The following is a 6,547-nucleotide window of genomic DNA, read 5'->3' on the forward strand; positions in this document are numbered from 1 at the left end:
TCACTGTGCCATATGTCCTGTTGAGGCTCTGGTCCTGTCGGCACTGACCTTGGAAACAATGCCTACTCCCCCTGGTCCCTCCTCCTGGTCATCTGTTTCTGCTAGTCATAGCCAGGAGAGTTTTTGCTGATGTTATGCCAGGTTCCAGGACAATCCCTGTGGGGATGACCAATCTTACCACACAAATTACATCTAATGACCTGGCAATTGGCACTGACATGATCAAACTCCCCATACAGGCTGCACTTCACCATGGTGTATGCCCTCACCAAGTGACCAGTCTTCCCACACTTAAGCACTGCCCTGGCTGACCTAACCATAGAAACACACACCCATCTCCTGGCCAGTGAAGAAAGAACTGGGCAGATGTTGGGTTATATTTTGGCGTTGATGGAGCTTCACCAAAACCCTCAACTCACCAGTCCAGATACTGTCTTCATCCCTGGTTTTAGAGAGTTCTGACATAAGGTCACAATGTCTTCTGAGTCAGACTACAATGTCCTGGTTGGGAACCGACTCATTTCAGAAGATGCACTGCTGGTAAGCAAACTGGTGGCTTTGGACATGTTGCTACTGTCGTCACTGTGGTGGGTGCACAATCTCCAGATTGGGGACTGGCTCCCAGGTTTTTTCCAGTGACTGCAGGTAGAAGCCTTCCTGCTTTTCCACCTTTGGTCTCCTTCACAATTGTTGCAACTCTTTTGCTGCTGCTGCAAACCAGATCTTTTACGGTCAGGACATTTCAGGTTTTGCTGTATGGTCTGTCTTTCCAAATATGTTCTTATCTGTCTGCATGGAGTAGGGGTGGGTTGCACACCTGCAGTCTGCAATGGAGTCTGCTTCACCTCCTGCAAACTTTGGTGGCCTCTTGCTTCTGAGTATTTTTGAGATTTGGTTCTGCTGTCAATTATTCATTCAGGACGCAACTCATTCACACTGGTAGGTGGGTTTATCAAACTCTTACTTACTGCAGCTTTTTTCTTCTCTGCAATTACATTCTTTATATCCTGGCTTCTTACTGCACTGGGTCTGCTGAAAATATGATTGGGACTGCTGACACCATGACCATTGACACTGGGACTTCTGACATTCTGCTCATTCACTTTCTTTAGAAGGACTTTGGGATTTTATTACATGACACGGAGGCGAGTATTGCTATCTCTCTCTTTACTAAAACAACCAATAGCAGCAAAGAAAACATATCCATCACAAGTAACCATGGTGACAAGTCCCTCCCCTATATGACCCGGTATAATAGTCCTGGTCCCTTTAGACTCTTCCTCTTTCTTTGCTGCTGCCACCCAGTTAAGTACTATTTTCTGTGTAATTGTATTTTATATCTATACCAGGTTAAGCCTTTTTGATATATATATATTCTAGGTCTTCCCCTGTACTTATTTATATATATTCTAGCATTCTCTTTTCTGCCTCTTTAGGCTTTAGGGCTTCCCCTCCCTTCTTTCCTCTCGTCCTCCCGTTTCTCCATTACCTTTTCTTCTTGTCCTCTTGTCCTGTCTCCGCAGCTTTGTGCCTGCTGCAGTGCGGCCGAAGTCTCGCGCAACTTCGGCCGCCATCCTTTCTTCATCCTTTAGTGTGAGATTACTTCTCCACCCGCCCACTTCCCGCTTCTCACAGGGGTATTCACTCTAGGGAGCAGTGTGTTTTTTTCTCTCCGACACCAGCGATTGGAAATTAGCCGTGAAATTTTTTTCTACCATATCATCTCTTTGGGGACCGTTTTATATAGATCTCTTTGCGTCCCGTTTGAACACCAAGCTTCCCAGGTTCTACAGCTGGCGCCCGGACCCAGACGCAGAAGCAGTCAACGCCTTTCTTCAGGACTGGGCCGGCCATCTCATGTATGCGTTTCCCCCATTCTCGATGATCTCTCGCGTTTTAGCCCAGATCCGCCAGCAGTGGGCCAAACTGGTCTTGTTAGTCCCCTTTTGGACCACTCAGTCGTGGTTTCCCCAGTTGCTGGAATGCCTGGTCCAGTATCCGCCTCTTCTCCCAGTCTTCCCAGGCCTCTTACTAGGCCCGTCCGGTCTGCAACACCCTCTCGTCCTAGAGGAGTCTCTGCAGCTCTTAGCCTGCAGGGTTTCGGGGAATCCTGGGGCGTCCCGGGAGTTTTGGACTCAACTAGACGCCTTTTGGAGGAAGCATGGGCTCCCGGCACCAGACGCTCCTATCGGGCAGCCTGGAAATCTCGGATGTCCGAGCTTTGGACTACGACGCGCGGTCATTTACCCCAGAAGGCGTTGTGTTCAATATTTTGCGTCGAACCAAAACCAACATTCGTTCTCTCTCATACCCTGGTTTCCCTGTTTTTCTGGCTCTCTGCCCTGTCGCCTGTCTGCGGGAGTATGAGTCTCGCACATCTCCGCATCGCTCCTCTGCGTGTCCTCAGCTCTTCCTCTCGTACCATAGTCCCTTTGCCCCTGTCACCAACATCACTCTGGCCAGATGGATAAAGTGGACTATGACCTTAGCGGGAGTGGATACTTCAGTTTTCACTGCGCACTCCACAAGAGGAGCTTTAACGACCTCTATGGCAGTTGCGGGAGCGCGGTTGGAAGACATTATGCGCTTGGCTGATTGGTCCCGAGTTTCCACTTTTTGTGAGTTCTATTTTCGTTCCCCTTCTCATGCTTTTTCCTCCGTTGTGAGTCAGCTTTAAATAGGAGCCTCCGTGTCATGTAATAAAATTGCAGGATTTTCCTAAGTTGTGACGTAAAGTCATGATTTTTTTAAGGACACGGAGGCGAGTATTGCCCCTCCCTGGTTCCCCCCCCCCCTTTTTTTCTGCACGCTTTACCTATGATCTTGTATGTTATTTAAACTTGTATTTCCTATTTATTCTTCAGCAGGTTGCCGGTTATTTGTATGCAGTTTTGTGCGGTTTAGGACCTTGTCCACACTCCTAACAGTAATGCATGCGTGTTTGTTCTTTTTCTTCTGTGTTCACAGGATGAAGGGTCTCCATCATGTGGAGCCTGAAATCGGGAGTTGTGTTTTTTCTCCAGCTTCGTTCTTCAGTTTGGAGAGTTCATGTTCCGTTGAAGGTACATCGCAGTTCGTCTTCGGTTAGAGATTGGTTCTTATCCGTTCAACAGTCCCGAAGAGGTGTCATCTTCAAAGAAAGAGGAAGAGTCTAAAGGGTCAAGGACTATTATACCGGGTCACATAGGGAAGGGACTTGTCACCATGGTTACTTGTGATGGATATGTTTTTCTTTGCTGCTATTGGTTATTTCAGTAAAGAGAGAGATAGCAATACTCGCCTCTGTGTCCTTAAAACAATCATGAATTTACGTCACAAGTTAGGAAAATCATGCAATTTTCATCCACAGATTAAGTAATCTAGAAGTTGTTTCCCAAAATAAGATGGAGCCTGGGCCTTTCTGGGGGAGCATTCCTGCCCATGGTGGCCCCTCCCTGGGCTTACTCCAGACATAAGTAGAGCTGCTGACACACAACCTCACAGCTAGAAGGCAGTATTATAGGAGTTATATTCTTGTACATAGGAGCAGTATTATAGTAGTTATATTCTTGTACATAGGAGCAGTATTATAGTAGTTATATTATTGTACATAGGAGCAGTATTATAGTAGTTATATTCCTGTACATAGGAGGCAGTATTATAGTAGTTATATTCTTGTACATAGGAGGCAGTATTATAGTAGTTATATTCTTGTACATAGGAGGCAGTATTATAGTAGTTATATTCTTGTACATAGGAGCAGTATTATAGTAGGTATATTCTTGTACATAGGAGGCAGTATTATAGGAGTTATATTCTTGTACATAGGAGGCAGTATTATAGTAGTTATATTCTTGTACATAGGAGCAGTATTATAGTAGTTATATTCTTGTACATAGGAGCAGTATTATAGTAGTTATATTCTTGTACATAGGAGCAGTATTATAGTAGTTATATTCTTGTACATAGGAGGCAGTATTATAGTAGTTATGTTCTTGTATATAGGAGGCAGTATTATAGTAGGTATATTCTTGTACACAGGGGCAGTATTATAGTAGTTATATTCTTGTACATAGGAGCAGTATAATAGTAGTTATATTCTTGTACATAGGAGGCAGTATTATAGTAGTTATATTCTTGTACATAGGAGCAGTATTATAGTAGTTATATTCTTGTACATAGGAGCAGTATTATAGTAGTTATATTCTTGTACATAGGAGCAGTATTATAGTAGCTATATTCTTGTACATAGGAGCAGTATTATAGTAGTTATATTCTTGTACATAGGAGCAGTATTATAGTAGTTATATTCTTGTACACAGGAGGCAGTATTATAGTAGTTATATTCTTGTACACAGGAGGCAGTATTATAGTAGTTATATACTTGTACATAGGAGCAGTATTATAGTAGTTATATTCTTGTACATAGGAGCAGTATTATAGAAGTTATAGTCCTGTACATAGGAGCAGTATTATAGTAGTTATATTCTTGTACACAGGAGGCAGTATTATAGTAGTTATATTCTTGTACATAGGAGCAGTATTATAGTAGTTATATTCTTGTACACAGGAGCACTATTATAGTAGTTATATTCCTGTACATAGGAGCAGTATTATAGTAGTTATATTCTTGTACATAGGAGACAGAACTATAGTAGTTATATTCTTGTACATAGGATGCAGTATTATAGTAGTTATATTCTTGTACATAGGAGCAGTATTATAGTAGTTATATTCTTGTACATAGGAGCAGTATTATAGTAGTTATATTCTTGTACATAGGAGCAGTATTATAGTAGTTATATTGTTGTACATAGGAGCAGTATAATAGTAGTTATATTCTTGTACATAGGAGCAGTATTATAGTAGTTATATTGTTGTACATAGGGTCAGTATTATAGTAGTTATATTCTTGTACACAGGGGCAGTATTATAGTAGTTATATTATTGTACATAGGAGCAGTATTATAGCAGTTATTTTCTTGTACATAGGAGAAGATCTGACATAATCTCAATCCTAGTTCTGCAGTCTTATGTATATTACATCAGCCTGTGAATCCTTCATCCACTGTTCCAATACAGAGCACTGATACAACTTAGAGTTTGCTCCAAAAGCACAAGATATAAATTGTCTTTATGTTTGCACAATTATGTGAACTGCATAGTGGGGCTTAAAAAGTAGTTTCATTGCATTGGCCGGGAATCGAACCCGGGCCTCCCGCGTGGCAGGCGAGAATTCTACCACTGAACCACCAATGCCCTGAATGAATGTTCTCTTCTCCTTTAAGGAGTTCAGGACATTAGTAAGATGTTACCGCACAAACGATATGTGCTCTTCATAGCATAGGACGGACCTTGAGGTTCAAATGTACATGATATGCTCCTTATGTCCCCTGTCAGCCCCTTAAGATATACCGTAATAACTGTGTTCTTTATATGGTATTTTACATACTGTGGGCTCTGTGTTATAGTAGTTACATTCTTAACCATATTTCTTTTTATTGAGGTAAAATACAAGGCCACATGCCCACACATGACATCAGTACAGTGACATTAAGAATCAAAATAGTCATCCAGTGCACATACCATGTGTAAACAATACAAGCGATTGTCATCTCCATCAGAGATATACATCAAAAGGAAAAGAAAGGGTATAGGGGGGGAGGGGACAGTCGGGGAGGTAGGGGTAGAAAACCAGGAAAGGGAGGATTCCTGCTCTATCATGCAAAATTCCTATGTAACTTCCACGGGGACCATAGCTTTAGGAAGCAGTGGCGTGAGTTAGTCTCCCAGTGCGCTAATTCCTCAAAGCGGTAGATTTGATCCACCTTGTCCGTCCACATAGGGAGAGTCGGAGGGGAATCAGTTTTCCATAAAAAGGGGACTAGTAATTTAGCTGCTGTAATCAACATCGTTGGGAGGTTATTCTTGGCGGGAGTTAGCGTGCTATTAGGGCACCATAATAGGATAAGTTTGGCATCCAAGATGATCTTGGGTTTTGCATACACTATTGATCATGGATTCTATCAGCTTCCAAAACGGCTGGATCTTATGGCAGAGCCACCAGATATGTGACAGTGATCCAGTTTCTATGCCACACCTCCAGCACGCTACGGGGATTTCAGGGTTAAGTTTGTGTAAGAATTCAGGAGTTTTATACCATCTACTTAGTAGCTTAAAAGAATTCTCCTGAATCCTCACACAACGGCTGAAGCCGTGTGAGTGGGCCAGGACAAAGGCCTTCTCCGGTTCCGTAAGGGTTAAAGAAAGCTCTCGTTCCCATGAGGTCACATATCCGAGCTCCGGTGGCAAGGAGGAAAGCATTTCCTTATACATCTGGGATAATGGCCTAAGGGGGGCTTAGGAGCCAGGACCTTCTTCTCAAGCCAAGAAGGGGAGCTGCTACCAGCGACGGGTCCAACACACAACTTAGCATCCCTTTTGAAATCCGCCAAATGGAAAAAGGGATCCGCCTTAACCTCGGGGCTGTCCATTATTAAGTCCCACTGCAAACTACCGTCTGGGAGAAGGACATCCCGCAGGGACAAGTCAGCGAGCCTAGACCAAA

The 6,547-nt window shown here is 43.1% G+C and overlaps 1 non-coding gene across 1 annotated transcript; it reads right to left on the bottom strand.

Moving 5' to 3' along the window:
* Window positions 1–5,167: 5,167 nt before the first annotated feature.
* Window positions 5,168–5,238, bottom strand: TRNAG-GCC. Its single transcript has one exon. It is a non-coding gene; the product is annotated as a tRNA-Gly (tRNA).
* Window positions 5,239–6,547: the final 1,309 nt, after the last annotated feature.

This window comes from Bufo gargarizans, chromosome 2, assembly GCF_014858855.1.
Source record: "Bufo gargarizans isolate SCDJY-AF-19 chromosome 2, ASM1485885v1, whole genome shotgun sequence".
NCBI classification, from domain to species: Eukaryota; Metazoa; Chordata; class Amphibia; order Anura; family Bufonidae; genus Bufo; species Bufo gargarizans.